At 47.3% G+C, this 20108-nt stretch overlaps 1 long non-coding RNA gene across 2 annotated transcripts; it reads right to left on the minus strand.

Annotated features, from left to right (window-relative positions):
* Positions 1-222: 222 nt before the first annotated feature.
* LOC117875731 lies at positions 223-16090 on the minus strand. Of its 2 annotated transcripts, XR_004645340.1 has the most exons (6): positions 15507-16090; positions 14810-15361; positions 4500-4618; positions 3772-4192; positions 3526-3680; positions 227-1933 (listed from the first exon to the last, which is right to left on the minus strand). It is a non-coding gene; the product is annotated as an uncharacterized LOC117875731 (long non-coding RNA). The 2 variants fall into 2 exon arrangements; XR_004645341.1 differs by lacking the exon at positions 14810-15361 and having other exon boundaries at positions 223-1933.
* Between the last annotated feature and the right edge of the window lie 4018 nt (positions 16091-20108).

Genomic DNA, 20108 nt, shown 5'->3' on the forward strand with positions numbered 1-20108 from the left:
TGAATTTTTGCCTCACTATGAACCCCTGCAGATGTGAAACTGCAACAGGTGGCTCAATGGTAAGCTATAAATAAAACAGACCAAACACGCCATGAAAGGGCTAGGTGGTTTCTAGCAGGTCGTTCACAGCAGGGGAAAAAAGCTGCAGAACCCACGTATGGAATTTTACATCCCTAGCATTCACACATCTATTTTATTATCAGAATTGGAGAAGTCAGAGCTGGAAGAGGGCCATTCAGTCCCTTCTCTCCTCTGCCCAAGCCAATCTCACTCCTTTCACTTATCCAAGGACTGTGCGAGGGCCACGCAGGGCTGCAGCAAAGAAAAAATATGCCTCATTAATACAGAAGGATCACTAGCTTTTACTGCAAGGTGGTATGGCAGGCACAGGGTACGGATGGCTTCTACAAAGTTGCCATTAATGTCATAGAGGGCTTCAAGCTTTCCTTGCACCATATACATTTAAATTGCAGACTGCACACAGTGGATTTGGGGAAGGGGCCAAAGATACTGATCAGTTTATTCCTGGTTTGTTGCAAACAACAACGAAGAAAAAACTGGGATCAGCCATTACATGAGCTCACTGCCAAGGAGAAGAACTGGCTAAATATAATCAAAGGTAATATTTGAACATGGTTAAAAACTCCTGATCCTGTTTTATCCTCAGGTGCAGCTCCTAGCAAATTCAGTGGTTGCACTGTATGTTTGTTTGAGGGAAGAACTGGTCTTTTATTGCTGAGAAGTTCAAGTATGGAGTGAGTTATGCTATCAAGTTCAAGTAGCACCTATGTCTCTGCTGAACAATTAGGGTTTATGAGCATACAAAATCCATTCGGGGCTCACTCTAGAACCCATATTGTAAGTGATAAGTAGGCCTTGTACAGGATGAATTTCAGACTGAGTGCCTATCTAGGATAGTTTGCCTACTATGCATGTATGGTCTGAAATGGCTTCTGTTTTTAGCAGTCACCAAAGCAACCACCTTCTTTACAAGGAAATGCTCCAAGTTGTAAACTATGACTTTTTATAAGCCATAGCCTTCTGTTCCCAATTAATTGTAAAGAGTGAATTAATGAAACAGCATTGATGGAACAGAGAACAAAGAGAAATACCAAGACAGACCTTTCTAGTCCGGTAGCTGGATAATCAAGTGCAGCTAATAGAGAAAGACTTGGCTCCAAACCCATTAGAAAATGTGATGTTCATGTTCCCTTCATTAAATATATATATATATATATTCCTTCAACAGCATGTCCTTAACCTCCATGTAAGACTGAAGTCTTTAACCTGCCCCATTAAATTCCACCACCTACTGAAGTTCCAAATCAACTACCCCAATGTCTGATCACGCTACCCTCTGAAAAGTACACAAAATTCAGTAAAGCAGCAATGGTCGTTTCACATATAGAGATTTATATCTCTTAGAACCCTTAGCACTGGGAGACATTCTCATACACTAACAATATGCAGACTCCTGTACTGCACTGGTTGTTGGTGTCACAAGTCTGACTCTTGGTGCAAAAGGATAATAGAAAATGCCATGAAAAGGAGACGTACAGCATCCCCAAGCTGGGGTGCAACACTGAGCAGCAGCCCAGGGGATACGTTGTCCCAACTTTCCATTAAATTTAGTTGATTAGTAACAGTGTATTCAGGGAACCCCAGATTCACTAAGAATGTAAGTAAATCAATCTGAGTTGCCATTTGTTTCTTGGGTCCTCTCTATATCGATGATTCTTGCAGGTTCTGGTCCAACATGTCCATGGCATGAGGAGTTAGGATGAAAATCTGCCATATTGGGAAAGCTCAACAAGGAACTCCCCTACTCCAATAAAGTAAATGACTTGGGATACCAAAGAGAGGAGCAGTGACTAATGCTCTGTAGCCAGCCCCTCTCAGGAAGGCAGAGGGACCCTCCTTCCATCAAATTTTCCTGAAAATAGAAGACAATATATATTGGTTTTGTTACCAGGCTCTCAAACACGTCATTTAACACAGAACGGTTTTCCCTATACACGTTCAGCTTTCATGACAGAGAGAGAAAAAACACAAATGTAAACTTGTGGCAGCAGCATGTCTATCTAATTCAGAACTAATGCTTCACAATCTATTAAAAGCTAAGAATATATTCTAATGGTCGGAGTCCTTAGATCACTGGCAAGACAGACTTCCAGCCCCATGCCACTGCACTGAAATCAGTGGAATTTAGAAACCTAAATGCCTTTGATCTAGGTGAAAGTGTATTGACATTTATATCATGGCAGTGAGCTAAGAATGGCTCCCACTTGTATAGCTCACCAGTGCCATTTCCCTCATGGGTGCACACAGCTGTCGATACCTAGGTGGCAACAATACAGTGATGAAGGATATCACCACATTTTTGTCGGTGATATGATCTTTGAGCTGACGCAGTTCATATACAGGCAGTGGCTGATTCCCAGTCCTTCTGCACTGAGGGACAAGACTGTTATTACTTGTGTTTTATCAAATAAGAAAAATTAATTCACATTCAGCAAAAAATATCCCATTTATAAATGAATTGGAATATTAACTCCCGGGCTGTCTGCCTAGTGCTACAAAACTAGTTCACCACTAAGAACTCACTGATCTCCACAATTACACAAAATGACTCAAAGCCACAAAGAGTACAATTTTCAAGGCTGCCCAAGTCATACAAACCCCTAATTAGTCACTTTTGAAAAATACTGCCCATCATCATTCGTTACCTTACACAGTCAACTAGTCCGCTGTAGCTGTCCTCACTTGTTCCTTTGGTTAGTGACTGGAGCCGTGTCTTTATTATTGGAAAATCAAAATGTTCCATGGTAAAGCATAGTGTTGGCTTGAACAGATTTATACAGGCAGGGCCAGGAAAGGACCCCTGAATGCTCTTTGAAGACACACATCTTGTCAGTTATCCATACTAAGACTTTTCTTGCTTTATTTTAGTAGACAGCAGAGACCAGAACGATCTCCTCTGCCCCATACCCAGAAGGATGAAGGCAAGTGTGTTAAATGCTGTTTGACTCCCCTTCTAGCCTAAAAAAAGTGCCACGTATTTCCACTGACCTGGTTGAACACTGAACAGTTATTTGTACTGTACAAGAACATACGGACTGCAACACTGATCAGACCATTGGTCTGTCCAGTCTTGCCTTCTGCAATAGCCAACACTTAATGTTTCAAAAAAGGCAAAAAGACTGTAATACACCTACCAAGATATTCCTCCTCCTTTCCAAATCAATAGGAAGTTTCATTCATGTCTGTGTGAAGTAGCATATATTGACCTTTAATTTCCATTGAGTTTTCCTGGAGCCATCAGCATTCTTTGTTGGGATATCCTAACAGCACTCAAGGACTGTTTTTAAGGTCCCATTGATACAGCCACCCTCCTCAAAAACACCTCTTTACTACTCTATGGTACAGCTGTTGAGGTGCCTATCTCAAAGCACAGACACGAAGGGGATTGTTCTTCAAGTGACAGTCCCTATGTGGATTCCAAACGTGTTATAAAAAGCCTCTTACCATCACACGGATTGACACAGACTGCTGCCACAGAGCCAGCCATATAACCAGCTAGAAATAACTGATAAAATGGGGCTCTGTCATCCAGAGACTCCTGTCCTCCTCTGTTCAAATGTGCAAATAATGGAAAGTAGATGATGGAGAAGGAAACATCCCTGACAAAAGAAGACACCATGTTTACATAACACCCCTTGATCAGCAGTTCTCACCAATGAAAGGAGAAAATGAGAAATGTACCATTACCACCTCAATAAAATGGCTCCAAGACTCCTGTAGAGTCCCTTAATGCCTTGCGTATGCAGAAGTGCATCTGCTATGTGTGTAGCAGATAATCTGTTTGTAAGTGCAGCAGGTCCAATGTTGTATGCTCTAGTCAGGGGAGAGCTGACAGCTACAAGTTTGCAGCCAGAACTTGAACAGTGGATTCCACTCACAAGCTGTTGAGATGCTGAAACGAAGCCGGAAATGTCAAGCTTACTTATTTCCTGGCACTCTTCCTGAAGTTTCAGATCTAGTTCTTCATCCTCAGTTCAGATGAGGCTGGAGAATCTGGTCATGGCCACCACCCAAATCACCTTCTTACAGGAACTGGCCTGCACTCAAGAAGTCTCATACCAAAGCTGCTACTTCTCGATGATCTTTCCCAACCACTGAACGGTGCTCCGACCTGACAAGACATTGTCAATTCTATATTACCACACCCAATCAGCCACAACAGACTGACAGAGGATCAGTACAAGATTCCTCTTTGTCCTCCATTCCCCTGGGGCCAAAGTGTTGTACAGTACAAAGATTGATCTGCACTGATTGTTGCTCTCAGGCAGTGAGAGCTAAAACCTGAAATAAAATTAACAGCTCCATCATTCATGACTTCAGAGATCTGTGTGTAAATGAAAATGTGGCTCTTTAGCACAGACACATTAGCACCCAGAAATTGACACTCAAAGCCAAGCACGTTGTAAATGCTCAATTACCTACTCTCCCTGATTCCTGTAGTTGGATTTTCAGCATCTCCATGGGAATGGTGATGATGACCTGGCATGTTCCAGCACCACAGCCTGCCACCATCTCTCTGGATATGGCCAGTCCCGTTCTAAAATGGAGACAAAAAGATTATGGGATAGCAATCTCTGTTTAGACCACAAATCATACAGAAGCAACAGAATACCTCACTGCCAATCTCATCATCTGTAACCTTATTCCAATGCAGAGTCTAAAAGGTAGTAACTTCTTCCAATCAACAAGTTAATTGCCTGGCACTATGCCCAACACTGTGCTGCATCTGCTACTTAACATCTTGGGCAGCATAAGGTGCTGTATATAACTAGCAGTTTTGTTAAACAGCTGAGTTACTTTCAGTTCTGTTCAAAGCAAGGGGGGAAAGTTAAGATTAATAAAACTGGCAGAAAAAGCCATGTCTACCCTATGAGAAGAAGTTTTCTTCATTTTCCTCCACCATACATGTTTTATGCTTCTAGCTGCTGTGTAATGATGGCCAAACATTACAAGTGTGTTTGCAACCTAACAGGGTATTGTAATATTACATTGTTATGAACATATTAGTTCAGTTTTTAAAACTTTACTAATTTTGTGCCCTTCTGTACACATGTTCAGAGTTCGAGAGAAGCTGGCCTCCATTTATTTCAGCGGGACTACCTGATGTGGGACTGCCTTGGTCTTACCTCTGGAAGCCATTCCACTTTAATTAACTAATAACAGCCAAAGCAGAAGTCAAGTGTAAGAAGCCCTCAATGATAGGGGGATTTGGGTACTAACCTGGGCTGTTGGAACCTGTGGGTCAATTCCTCCAGCTCTGGGGTGGGGAGTTGAGCGTTTTCTCTTGAAATTGTTGTAATTAACTATTAACTGGGCCAAGCATAGTTTGAGAAACCCTGTGTGGTACAGTGGTTAGAGTACCCTCCTAGGGGGTGGAAGATCCAGGTTCAATTCCGCCTTGTGAGACATACCCTTTTCTCTTGAAGCTCTTCCACTGTAATTAACTATGAATTGGGCCAAAGGACACTTCCCAAAAGAGATGCCTTCTGTGGTGTAGTGGTTGGGGCTCTTGTATGGGCTGTTAGAGTACCTGGTTCAATCCTTGCTGTGAACAAGGGGTTTACAATGCGTATTGGCTGCCTGCGGGGCTGTTTTATTTAAATATTCCTTGAGCTACATTAAAAAAGAAATCACTCTCTTGTCCCCTGTGGCTAGGCTACCCACCCAGGCAGTGGGAGACCCCAGGTCCATTCTTAACAGGCTGAGAGAGGTGTTGGAATAAGCTCTTGCACTTCTGAGGTCAGCAGCCTATCAAGCAATTCTGAGCCTTTCACTGGCCCAATTCATAGTTCATTAAACCGGAACAGCTTCAAGCTGCTGGGCATTCCCTGTCGAAAGCCCTTCTCCTTGGCAAGCAGAGGTGGCAATTGAACCAGGGTGTTCGACTGCCCAGCAGAGCTCCCCTAACTACCGTTCTGTAGCAGGCTTCTTGTGCTTTGCTACTGCTTCACACAAGTCATACAATTGAAGTGGAACAGCATCAAAAAGAGCAGCCCACACCAGCCTATCCTTTAGCTCAGCAATTAAGGCACTCGCTTGAGAGATGCCAGACCCCCTTTTACAGACTTTCTGCTCATCAAGCAGATGGGGGAAGTGACCCATGGTCTCCCACATCAGGTCCCTAATCACTGGGATGGGGGCAGACAGCAGGCTTCTGCTGCCTTCCCCACACTGGTTTTGTATGGTGTTGAGGTGTCTATGGGTGTGTGAGAGGCACTGTGGAGCTCCCTTTCCTCTGCACCCCTGCGGGGGTGGGTGTGGAGAGAAGAGCTCTAAACTCCGTCTCCACCCACTTCTCTGGGTGCTCAGCTGCTGTGTTCAGCCATCTGTTCCCATGCCACTGAAAGCTGAAGTGGATTCACATCCACTGGCCGCATCAAGCACAATGTCTATTCCCAGCTCCAAGAACAGCAATATTTTGGGCACATCAATGCAACCTGAGTCCAAGCTCCACCGTAGCATCCTGTTTGCTTTGCATGAGCAACATACAAGAACATGAGTGACTCTGTTTGCTTGTGATGTGCTTTGGATTCTGGTATTGCAGCATGGGTGCCAGGCCCTACTCTCACTGCTCGTGCAATGTCATGAAACTCACCAGCAAGGTGACAGGCTCTGCTTACACATCACAGTCCAGTCATCCAGGAGACTGTTTGCAATGTTAGATTTATTCTTTGACTTTGAATGCTTTGGATTAAACCCAGCCCCTATGTAGACATACCCTATCACAGTGGGTCTCAAACTTTTTTACTGGCGACCCCTTTCACATCACAAGCCTCTGAGTGTGACCCCCCCCAATAAATTAAACACACTTTTTAATATATTTAACACCATTATAAATGCTGGATGCAAGTGGGGTTTGGGGTGGAGGTTGACAGCTTGTAACCCCCCCATGTAATGACCTTGTGACCCCGAGGGGTCCTGACCCCCCCAGTTTGAGAACCCCTGCCCTATCATTTCAGTTACATCAGCTGGCTCCAGTACCAACACACTGTATCAAAGGCAAAGCCACTGGGCCAAAGTATTGTGTCTTCTCGCCAGGCTCTGCCCAGTCCCCTCCCACACTGTTGCCTGGAGTTTATTGGCAAAGGCTTAGGCCTGCTCTGCTCTAGAGAAGGTATCCAGGGCTGTAATTATTTTACCCCTGTAGCTACACTGGATTGAGCCCTAGTGTGGATGCAAGTTTATCAGTCCCAAGGTGTTGGCTAGCTACACAGCTCGTTTTGCTTCCTAAACCAGACTAAATGTTCATGCTGATATCGCTGCAGCCACTTGGGGAAAGAGCTTATGGAGCCGGGTGTTGCTTCGTTAACTGCACTGGACTAGTTAATGTGGCCCCGCTTTTGAGTGTAGACAAGCCCTTAACTGAGCTGGTTTTCACCGTGGTGCCCATCACATCAGGAATCAGAAGTCTTGTGATTTGTTTTCTGTGGTGATGGTTTGCACCTCATTACAGTGGGGCAATAACCCAAACAATGGAATTTTGTACAGCCCTTTTTCCCCCAATGAAGAAGGAAAGCTTGGTGCAGGCTTATCTGTGGTGGCACACCAGGGTTGGGGGATGAGCTAGCAGTGCGTGTTGTGGTCATGGGTTCCTCACCTACGGCCCTCCAATAAGGAGTAGACGTTAATAAGCAAAGTCCGCTAAAATCCACCCATCTAGGGAGTGTGGCTTGAAACCTGCGCTAGCATAAGAAGGAACCAAGTAGAGTGTAGAGGCTCTGGAGCTGGGGGGCCACCCACGCCCAGCCACTTTTAAGCATGTGTTGGGGTTGCCACCTAGTCCTGGCTGGGCTGGTTTTTCTACTGCCTTGTTGGTTGCAATATATCCCTTGTTAAACACTGGCACATTGCAACTGTAAGCTGCAGGTGTGCACGGCTGCAATGGGGAGTCGTACAGTAATCTCCCTACTCTGGCACACAGGCCACGTGGCCAGGAGCATGGGCAGCATGGCACCCGGGGCCCACTTTAAGAGCTGGGCCCTCAAGGTGCCAAAACTGCAGCAGCTGAGGTTCCTGCTCCTCTTGGCACCGGGATCTTGGCAGCAGGCTGGCTGGGCCCAAGGCTCAGCAGCAGGGGGGTAAGGAGTGGGATGGGGATGGGAGGCAGGGGCAGTGGGGGGCTGAGGCTCCTGGGAGTGCATGGATCATGGGGGGAAGGCACGGGCTCCTGTTTCTAGGGGACTGCAGGGAACTTCTCCTCTCTCAAGTGCTGAGGGAGGTTCCTGGGAGCGGGTGGGCCTTTAAAACAGATGTTTGGCAGAGAAAGAATTTACATCGAAGTTAAGGGAAAAATTCTTTACTGAGAAAGTAAACACCTAAAGCTAGGCAGTGTCTACAGATAGGAAAAAAATGGAACTAGGTCTGTTTACAATGGTAAGCAGCACTTCAAAACCATTAAACGTTCCATTGTGGTTTGACCAGATTGACTAGCCTTCAAAATTCACAGGAGCCAAGGTGTGCATTATGAAAAACACAGATGCTACAACAAACATTCTACTTTGCCTAGATATTAGCAGTAAAAGTCACTGAGGGAAAATAATTAGGATGCCTGCCTTTATATTTTTCTTAAATTCCATATTAAAATGCTGGCTTTTGTGTTAAGGGATCATTTATTGATTAGTCTCCATTCACATGCTCTGAAAGCTTCTTTTCCTTGGCAAAGATTTCTGCACTATGGGGTTTTGGCTCCTAAAAACTAAACTCTCTTGAAGTAGATTTATCAGAGGGGAACATTCTTTAGGTATAATGAACCTGTGAACAAAAAGTAGCTACCTTAGGAACTAACTTACCAATTTGATAAAAGTGGATTTATAGAGGATCCTGGCATACCCATCTCCCTCTCTAACACATCCCAATCCTGGATGTGAATCCTTCCCTGGACATGAACTGATAGAAAGGCATGGTATATGCAGTACATAAAGGACCCTCATATACTACTTGGCAGAGTCAAAACCCTTGCTGTAGTGAGTGTGTCCTTAAATTTTAATTGGCCTCCTCTTAGGTATGGATATCATGATTACATTCGGTATATTAGGCTCACAAATCCAGACGAGACCTGAAAACTGGATCCCTCAGCTGCTTTTAACTAACTGCTTTGTGCCCATAACTGAGTTCCTTGCTTGCCATCTGGCTACCAGTACTTGCACATCAGAGCATGGAAACAATAGAAAGTTTGGATAAAATGTATAACAACAATAACAACAATTTAAAAAACACTCTAAAAACTTCCAGTCTTATGCGATTTTTTTCTAGTGGTTGGTATTGTTCCACTCTTATGTCCTGAAGATAAAGGGCCAACTTTTCAAAAGTGGCCTCTAATGTTGGGTACCCAGCTTTAGACATGTTGGGTCTGATTTTCATAGCTTCTGAGTACCTGCAACTCCGATTGATATTAATACCTCTGAAATATTGGTCCCGCCCTCAGCCCCGCCCCACTCCACCCCTTCCATGGGGCCCCGCCCCTGCCCTGCCTCTTCCCACCCCTTCCCTGCCTCCATTCAACCCCTTCCCCGAAATCCCCACCCCAACTCTGCCCCCTCCCTGCCCCCAGGGGGCACAGGAGAGGTGTGGGGTGTGGTGGGGGCTCAGGGCAGGGAGTGTGGGGTGCAGGAGGGGTGCAGGGTGCAGCAGGGGGCTCAGGGCAGGGGGTTGGGGTGCAAGAAGGGTGCAGGGTGCGGCAGGGGGATCAGGGCAGTGGGTTGGGGTGTAGGAGGCATGCAGGGTGAGGCACGGGGTTCAGGGCAGGGGGTTGGGGTGCAGGAGGCTCAGGGCAGGGGTCAGGGTGCAGGAGGGGTGCAGGGTACAGCAGGGGGTTGGGGCGCAGGAGGGGTGCGGCATGGGGCTCAGGGCAGTGGGTTGGGATGCAGGAGAGGTGCGGGATGAGGAAGGGTCAGGGTGCAGGGTATGGCAGGGAGTCGGGGTGCAGGAAGGGTGAGGGGTGAGGCAGGGGGTCGGGGTGCAGGGTGCGGGGGGCTCAGGGCAGGGGGTCAGAGTGCAGGGTGCGGCAGGGGGCTCAGGGCAGGGGTCAGGGTTCAGCAGGGGGTCGAGGTGCAGGAGGGGTGCGGCATGGGGCTCAGGGCAGTGGGTTGGGATGCAGGAAGGGTGAGGGGTGAGGCAGGGGGTCGGTGTGCAGGGTATGGCAGGGGGTCGGGATGCAGGGTGCGGCAGGGGGCTCAGGGCAAGGGGTTTGACTGCAGGAGGGGTTCGGGGGGCAGGATCTGGCCCGGCATGTACTGTGGGCAGGGCAGGCTCCCTGCCTGGCTTGGCCTGCCCCCGCAAGAGGCTGGAACGTGGGGAAGGGGGGGCGGAGGGGCGGTGCGTTTCTGTTGCTTGAGGCACTGCCTCCAGTAGCTCCCATTGGCCGCGGATCCCCGTTCCCGGCCAATGGGAGCTGCTGGGGGCGGTGCCTAAAGTAACAGCCACGCACAGCCCCTCCACCCCCCCTTCCCCACGTTCCAGCCTCTTCCTGGAGCTGCGCAGGGCAGGGCAGGCAGGGAGCCTGTCCTGCTCCCAGTGCACGTCGGGCTGCCACTCTGGTAAACACTGTGGGCTGCAAGGGGCTCGCGGGCCACAGAAAATCACCCCGCGGGCAGGGCCGGCTTTAGGCCGATTCAGCCGATTTGGCTGAATTGGGCCCCGCGCCAAGAGGGCCCCGCGCTGCAGCTCTCCACCCCGCCCCCAGCTCACTTCCCCCTCCTCCCCTCCCTCAGAGATTCGCGGGAACTGATTCGCGGGAAGTTTGAAAAGAAGCAGGGGTGGGCCGGCAGCATAAGGTAAGCTGGCGCAGCGTGGCCCCGGCCCGGCCCCGGCCCGGTCCCCGCGGCCCCGGCCCGGCAACCCCGGCCGGAGCGCGGCTCGATTCCTGGGGGCGGGGCTTGCAGCAAGCCCCGCCCCCAGGAATCGGGCCCCACTCTTGCTAAAGCCGGCCCTGCCCGCGGGCCGCGTGTTTGAGACCCCTGGTCTAATGAATACCCAGCATGACACTAATATAGTGGTGTGTCCCCCTTTGCTTAACTAAATTATGAATTTCAAAAGAGGCTAAATGTTAACACAGTTTCTAACATTTCTTGAAAGGGCTTGTATTCCACAAACTTCTTGTTGGTGGCAGTGTCTCCAGCATACACATACAAACTCTGCTGTCTTCAGAATTCATTTCCAAAGTTCACTTACATGCTTTAGTATGCTTGCTGTCCTCTCCTCTGGTTCTGTAACCTGGTTTTAGTCAGATCAATTGGAAAAACAGAGGTAACGCCTGTGATCCCTGCAACTCCCTCATTGATGAGTTTAGCAGGCAGACTGAACAAGAGAAAGTCCTTGTGAAATGAAAGCAAATGAAGCAAGTATCTTTATTTCCCAAAGCTCGCCTGTGCTACCTTTTCACGCTGAACTAGAAAAGCTCAGCATCTACTTAGAGTTACTTAACATAATCTCAGACTCCCTTTCAACTTGAACTAGTGTTTGGAATTGTGTTGGTTTTGCATTGCACATACAGCCCTTGTTCAGTCATTACTACTATCACAATCAGTCTGCTCTGAAGCGCTCTCTATTCCTTATTTAGATTTAGTGCTACACTTCCTCTGCAGATAGCTTACATAACCATATACAAAAACCAAAGAAGTTCTGAACACTTTACGTGGAACCTCCAGACAAAGCTGAATTCTCTGAATAAGTGCAATAAAATGTCAATTTTAAATAGTACTATTGTCAGACCTTTGCACTTTGTAGAGACATGATTTTGCAGACTATATCCACAACATCCACTAGCATATTACAGAACATTTTAGTTACAAATGAAAATTTGTCAAAATAAATGAATAAAATACATTTTTCGATCTATTTGATTTTGATGTATCTTGATCATTTAAAGTATGCTTGTTGGCTTACTCGCTAATTTCCAAACTCTAGCAAAGGATCTCACAGTTTTTAGCGTGAATTAGTGAAGTTCTATTGTACCCACACAGGAACACACCTAATACTTTCAGCAGTCCTGCTTTTTAACATTCCAGAACCATGAGACCTACCCAATGTGTTTCTCAGCCATTTTCTTTGAAATTCACCAAATGAAAAGTGTTTGCACTTTTTGGTCACTCAATACAGATGCTGCTGGAGAGAAGTTGGTTGTTAAGCAGAAAATCCCAAGTAGTCTCTGTGAAGTAAAATGAAGCTTTAAAACCTTCTGGTTGTTCTATATACAACCCAGCATTACCTCACTGGCTGTATGAGAATAAAGCTATTTCAAGCAGCTCCATGCCACTCAAATTCCGTGTGCAGGGAACGTGTAACTAATCAGCACCCGCCCCCGCTGCAGAGGGACAGCTTATCAGTGGACACAAGGGGGGGCACGTGACCTCCCCATGTGACTCCTCCCCGCCCCCTCCATGCTTCCCCTGTCCCCTCCAACACCTTCCTTACCCATCTAAAATTTTACAGATGCAGATGTTTAACAGATGCAGTTGTAAAATGATGCTTTGGGCCCCTGGTGCCACCTGTACTTCCAGGTGTCATTGAGGATCCAGCAGCATCCCAAATTGAAAACTTCTTAAATGAAAGAAGGATGGGAAGGACGATCACCCCACTTTCCCTTAACACACTATCAGTGCCACCCTTATGTCCAAACTAAGCTTCTGCCAGCTTACCTTTATCTAAGGGTATGTCTCCACTACCAACGTTAAAGCACTGCCATGGCAGCGCTTCAACGTGGCTGTGTAGTCACAGCACCAGTGCTGGAAGAGAGCTGGAAGCGCCCCCCCCCACCTCCCGAGGGAAGTAGCTTCCAGCGCTGGTGCACTGTCTACACTGCCACTTTACAGCGCTGAAACGTGCATCACTCAGGGGTGTATTTTTTCACACCCCGAGCGAGAACGTTTCAGCGCTGTAAAGTGGCGGTGTAGACAAGGCCTAAGTATTGCTCTCTGCCAGGCACTAGGAAAGCAAAGATGCTGCGCCATCTGGGTTTGATGGAAAAGAGGCATAGAACTGTGTGTGCCATGTGCATCTTGATAGAACTACAACCCAAATTGTTTTATTATTTTCATCAGCATGACATACAGGAGGGGCAATCAAAATCAACCTGGCAGACTGTGCATGACAACGGTCTCTGGACAGATAAGCAATTGATCAAAATCACATTCTCTGATCTCTTGGGGGCAAATCCTGTTCCCACTGAAATCAAAAGAAGTTTTGCTGTTGAGTTCAATGGGAACAGACTTTGACATTTGGAGAGGAAAGAACAAAACCACTCAGGCAAGGGCTATCTTGCTTATAACATAGTATCAAAGGCTGCTGATTCATATGAGAAAATCCGCAGACATCTGATCTTTGTCCATTGCAAGGGAGAAATCAGCAATCAATGAGGCTAGAACAGTCTTTGTACCATATCCAACTCGTAAGTCCATCTGCAAAGGATCAAGGAAATATGAAGGCTCAAGATTACCTTAGATTCCTCAGTCCCTTGGTTAGAATGCTCCCATCAGTAGATGTTCATAGTCCAGAGGCTGGAGCAGGAAAGAGGCAAAATGGAGATGTTACCAGGCCAGGGCCTTTTAGCTTCTGCCAGTAAAGGAAAATCTGTTCTCACTGTGAAAGATGGTGTTTGGAGTCACATGGGCAAGTTACATGTCCATCACCCCCACCCATATTCTAGTTAGAATGTTCACAAAAAGACCATTAAGTGTAGACAGGCGTTTTCCAGGGACCATTGTGAGCTAAGTGTTCCTTAGTGGGCCATTCAACTTGACTTGTCCCTTCATGTGTTACCTTGTGGGCGTTACCACAGGAGCAAACATGTAGTAAACATAGCTAATATTCATAACTTCAGATACCAAGATGAATACACATGCATACAAATAGCATAATCATAAGTACCAGCTATTTCCCTTACATGACTATTCCCAAAAGAGATTCTGAAAAATCATACCACATACCTGAGACCCTATGTGCCAGCACCATGCCCCACTGGAGTTTCGTTATCTGTTATGTAACAACAGAGATGGAGCCTAAAAGGGCAAGGTTAATTTTTAGCTGTTCAGGTGTGACTGCACCTTTAGTCATTGAGGGGATACTGGCTAGCACACATTCAGGTTAATGGGCTTCAGTGTTCCTTTGCACTAAACTTTTTAATATTCATAAATCTAGTATGTGCTGAGGTGGTTTAAAGCATAACACAGGTTTTTAGGTTTGCAAATCTGTGAACCTCTGCCTCTTTGAGATTTTATTATAATTTTTTTTTTGCTGGTCATAAAAGGGTATCCTCTCCGCTCTCTGCTCATGAGGTTATATATGTGTCTTGTAGCACTCTTCTGAACACCAGTTGGAAGGAATTTTTTTTAAAGTGTGGACTGATTCTTTTCTCTTAGAAGGCATTTAATTTTTTCAAGTACACACTGATTAACACAGAAAACAATTGGGGCTGTCAATTTTCTAGAGAATTTGAAGAAAGTTTAAGTTCAGCTATATTTTCCAGTACAGTGATGAAATGGGTGTTTGTATAGACAAATATCAACATGCTTAACTACTCACTTTCCCCGCAAATGTGCAGTATTTCAGTCTGTTTATATGGTATATGGGAGATAGGTGAGGAGCCATTTCAGCATATGTATAACTTATTAAAAGACAAATTTTAAGTAGAACTGTATCCTAAACTGCATTACAGTATTGTACTCAATCATTGCATTTCAATGGGAGATTCAACTTCCTTTCTAGGAACAGAACAAACACCTGAAACTCTTACCACAAAAGTTGTCCATAGTCATGCAAGTAGTCCCATTTGTCTTCAATGGGATTGATCGAATGATTAAGGGTTTACAGGATTAGGTTCCAAGTTTGTAAATTGTTCTGGATGAAACTGACAAGGCCTGAGCTCTCAGATCAAGAGCGTCATTCGAATAAAGGTGGGCAGATGTGTGATAAGTCAGCTCCGTTGCTAAGATGAGGAACATATTTTCAGCAAAGTTCTTGGCAGATTCCTGAGGCAGCTGGTTGAAGCCTGTCAGTTTCCAGCATTATCATCTTCACTTATTGTTCCCTCACCCACAAAGCTGGAAAATGAGGCATTTATTTTCTTTGTTTTATTGCTCCAGTTCCAGTTAACAAAAGGCAGGTTAGACTAGTTTGGCTGCAAAGAAGAATTTTATGTACACCGGGGACAACACCTGATTCCTGTCAAGCTGCAGAACTGGGCTGACATCAGAATCCAAACATCCTCTGGTCAGTGCAAGCAGAGGCATTCCTCTAATGATTTGGACTTCATGTGATGCAGTTTGGATGTCATGGATAATTCAGACTAATGGGGAGAAACAGAATCAAAAACACAGTTTAAACACCTTCCGTCCCCCGCACTCCTCCTGAGGACTAGCAGGGGCTGCACCCCACCCACCCTGCGGCCCCAGCCTGCCCCTAGTCCCAGGCTGCTGAGACCCAGACCTCACCTGTCCAGCATGTGCGGCTGGGTGTGAAGAGGGGGCGGGGCAATAACAGCACCGCGGCCCCCTGGGATTCGGTCACGCGCCCAACAGAAACTCGCTTTCGCCTTCACTGCCAGCCCCACCTGCATACTGTGCACATGCGCAGTACGGCCGATAGATGGCGCTGCCCGGAGTGAACGAGACTAGGGAGAGATAGGGGTATGAGTGACAGGCGCAGTAGCCAATAACGTGCGAGAGGGTAGGCGCCATCTCCTCCGGTCCTAACATACTAGAAACAGCGTCCTGCTCTCGAGCGCACTCATTCGCTTCGGCGTCGTCCGGTCCCGTCCTCGCTGGCGCCGCCGGCTGAGAGCATCGCGCCCTGCTGACAGGGGCCGGACCTGCCGCAGGGGTGCGCGGTGATTGGCCACAGCCGCCACTAGAGCTGGCCAATGCGGACCGGGCGCCGCTTTTTGCCCCACCCATTGCCCATGGTAACGGCTGGGGCTAGTTCCCCGCGTATGGCGGCGGAGAGTGGCGCGTCCTTCCTGTGGTCCGTATCCGTGACTCTGCCTGGCGCCAGGCGCTAAAGAGGGAGCGAGCGGAGAGAGCCCGTAGCCACGCCCCCAGTGCCGGGCAGAGAGACCCCGCCCATAACTCCCCTTTCCCTCCACGCCGGGCCGAGATAGCCCGTAAGGCCCCCACGTCCCCTCAGCGTAGAGTAGAGACCCCGTAACGCCCCGCCCTTGCGAGCGGGGCAGCGAGCCCGTAAAGCCCCTCCGTGCGGGGGACAGAGACCCCGTAACCAACTGCCCGGCCCCTCAGCGCCGGACAGAGAGACCCCGAACCCCCCTCCGGGCGGGGCACAGAGACCCCGTAACCAACTGCCCGGCCCCTCAGCGCCGGACAGAGAGACCCCGAACCCCCCTCCGTGCGGGGCAGAGAGACCCCGTAACCAACTGCCCGGCCCCTCAGCGCAGAGTAGAGAGACCCCGAACCGCCATAACGCCCACTCCCCCTCCTGGCCGACTGAGAGACCCCGTGGCTCCCCTTACCTCAGTGTGCCCAGCAGCGTGGGCCCATAGCCCCCACACTGCGCCCAATGCCAGGCCGGGCTCGCCCCAGCTCACTTTCCCACCGTCTGTAGAGTGACCAGACGTCCTGATAAAATTGGGACCGTCCCGATATTTAGGTGTTTGTCCCGCGTCCCGACCGATGTTGGGTTGGGACGCAATTTGTCCCAATATTTCGCTTCGCCGGCAGCACTGGTGTTTGTTTTTTTTTCTCCACTGGCAGCGCTCGGCTTTTTTTTCTGCTCCGCCGGCGGACCCCCATGTGTTCTGATATTTACTTCCTCTCATTCTGGTCACCCTAACAGTCTGTCACCAACCTGGCTCTCTCTTGTTCCCAGCACTCAGTCAGGCATTCTCACAGGGAAAAGGCTGGGCTTGTTACCTCAGGCTGGGGATGGGTAAGAGGGGACACGGTAACTATACACACAGAAATGTGGTCTAGCACAGCAGTTCTCAAACTGGGTTGTGACCCCATTTCACCAGGGCTGGTGTTAGGCTGGCTGGGGCCTGGGCCAAAGCTGAAGCCTGAGCTCCACTGCCCAGGGCTGAAGCCTGAGAACTACCACCTCAGGTTACAGGCCCTCTGCCCCGGGATGAAGCCCTTGGGCTTTGGTCCCTCCTGCCTGGAACAGTGGGACACGGGTGGGCTCAGGCTTCAGTCCCCCTCTCCTGGGGTCATGTAGTAATTTTCGTTGTCAGAAGGGGGTCGTGGTGCAATGAAGTTTGAGAACCCCTGGTCTACAGAAAGCAGCTGAGGAACTTGTTCTCTAATATAAGAACAAGGGGACAGTCAAACACAAACGAGACAAATCAAAATGGATGAAATAACTTCCTTTGACAATGAGTTCCACAGTTTAAGTATGCGCTGGGTGAAAAGTTATCAAGGCCAGAAACCAACTGAGATTCAAAGAGACTGGACATTTATATGGATAACATATATCCAGAGTTACAGTAGTTGATGCTAACCAATTTTGGAAGGGGTGTTTACCCTCTTTCTTCAAGGTTTAAGCCAATCTCTAACTATTAGAGGACACCTAACATAGGGGACTGAATATCCCAAATTTGTAGAATGCAGAGTATCTATTGTATCTTCCTCTGAAACTATCGTAGTTTAGTGTCAGAGACAAAATACTACACTAGATGGCCCATAGGTCTGACCCAGTCTGACAATTCCTGTGTTCCTATGACTCATTCACACACTCAAAGAGATCTTGGAGTTATTGTGGCTAGTTCTCTGAAAACATCCACTCAGTCAAAAAAGCAAATGGGATGTTGGGAATCATTAAGAAAGGGATAGAAAATAAAACAGAAAATATATTGCCACTATATAAATCTATGGTATGCCCACATCTTGAATACTGTGTACCAGGGACATGGAACAGCTGCCATATGAGGAGAGATTAATAAGACTGGGATTTTTCAACTTGGAAAAGAGACGACTAAGGGGGGATATGATAGAGGTCTATAAAATCATGACTGGTGTGGAGAAATAAATAAAGAAGTGTTCTTTACTCCTCATAACACAAGAACTAGGGATCAGCAAATGAAATTAATAGGCAGCAGGTTTAAAACAAAAGGAAGTATTTTTTCACACAACACACGGTCAATCTGTGGAACTCCTTGCCAGAGGATGATGTGAAGGCCAAGACTAGAACAGGGTTCAAGAAAGAACTAGATAAGTTCATGGAGGATAGGCCCATCAATGGCTATTAGCCAGGATGGGCAGGGATGGTGTCCCTAGTCTCTGTTTGCCAGAAGCTGGGAATAAGCGATGGGATGGATCACTTGACGAACACCTGTTCTGTTCATTCCCTCTGGGGCACCTAGCATTGGCCACTGTTGGAAGACAGGATACTGGGCTAGATGGACCTTTAGTCTGACCCTGTATGGCCGTTCTTATGTTCATTCTCTCCCCCTCTGACTAGTTGTTCATTTGCACACTTGTTTCTGATTCACTCATGCAGCTGAACACTGATTCTCTGATTCACCCAGGCATTTGTTTAGACATTAATTCTTTCCGGTTTGCACCCATTTCTGCTTTTTGCGCGACCACTTGGTAGCAGTTCATTGTGAAGCCAGCAGCTGCTGAGGCTATGCTCTGCCATGCTGTCTTGGCTGAGGATTCACTGAATGCACTCCATGTCCTGCATGGCACTGACTGCAACTGCTCCTGTGGCAAGGGTGCTATCCAGGGTCGGCTCCAGGCACCAGCGCAGCAAGCAGATGCTTGGGGTGGCCAACGGAAAGGGACGGCACGCCCTGCTCTTCGGCGGCAGGTCCCTCTGTCTCTCTCGGAAGGAAGGACCTGCTGCCGAAGAATGAAGCGGTGGCGGTAGAGCTGCCGCCAAAGTGCCGCTGATCGCGGCTTTTTTTTTTTTTTGGCCGCTTGGGGCGGCAAAAATGCTCAAGCCAGCCCTTGTGCTACCCTATGCGGGCTCTGGGCTACTGTCATATGCACACATGGATCATCTAGGAAACAGGCTCAATTTAGCTCATTGGGGCAGGGAATGTCTTCTATGTAAAAGACCACTGCTCATCCCTGTGCGAAGAGCTCAGTCCTTATCCTAGCACCAGTTCCCACCTTCTTTTCAGATCCTTCTGAAAACACAGTTCTTTCCCAAGGCTCCCAAATGTCACAATCTCATGCCATTGCTACATCACCTCACCGCATTTCTGAGGTTATCTCTATGCTTAGAGTCCTAGTATCTGTGTGCTCTTGGCAGCTCAGGCAGGGGAACCAGGTCTCTGTATATTGTACAGGGCCAAGCATATTCTCAACAACTAACAAACAGTAAGGGTGCTATCTACATCATTAATAGTAATCTGGAGCCAATGGGGCTGCTTGTAAAAACTGTTATTTTTACAATGATTTATTACTTATAACAAATACATTTGCCATTAACCGGGTCAAATCTACCAAAATGTCCTAAAACTCACTCTTTTATTCCATACCCAATTCACTCTGTCGCAGGACAGTATCTTGAACCTAAAGTGGAACAGACAGGCTGATCTAGTAGATCGTGTCTATGTCTAAATTCATTCCTTAGTCAACAGTTACAAACTACTCCTGAGGTTTTCCATGACAAAGTTACTCTGCAGTCATGGATGAGTGGCAAGTCTCTTGATTTTCCAGGCTAAAGGAAGTATTCTATTGCTTTTGTAGGGTGATGTTGATGTTAAAATACTATAAATACTTGGGCCTGAATGGGCAGAGATTGGTTGAGCCACCAGAAAGGGAGGAAGCAACTAACCTCAAGGTATGGTGGGAGAATGATAGCATAAATGGTCCTGCAATTCCTAAGAGGGTTGGAAATGGAGTAGTTTTTTTGAGTGTTGCTCATTTAGTTAGGTCAAATAGGGACTATATTTTTCACCCTAAGTAAATGAAGTGTTTTGTTCAGGCAGAAATGGGTTGTGGTGAAGTGTGGAGGTTTATCTTTTTGATGTTTGTGGCGCCTCTGTAGATTGGTGTAGGGCATGTAGAAATAGTCTTGGAAGAATTTGTGTTTTTAATAATTTTGATAGACATTGATTTTATTTTAAGCAGTTGTAA

This window comes from Trachemys scripta, chromosome 4 (assembly GCF_013100865.1).
Source record: "Trachemys scripta elegans isolate TJP31775 chromosome 4, CAS_Tse_1.0, whole genome shotgun sequence".
NCBI classification, from domain to species: domain Eukaryota; kingdom Metazoa; phylum Chordata; order Testudines; family Emydidae; genus Trachemys; species Trachemys scripta.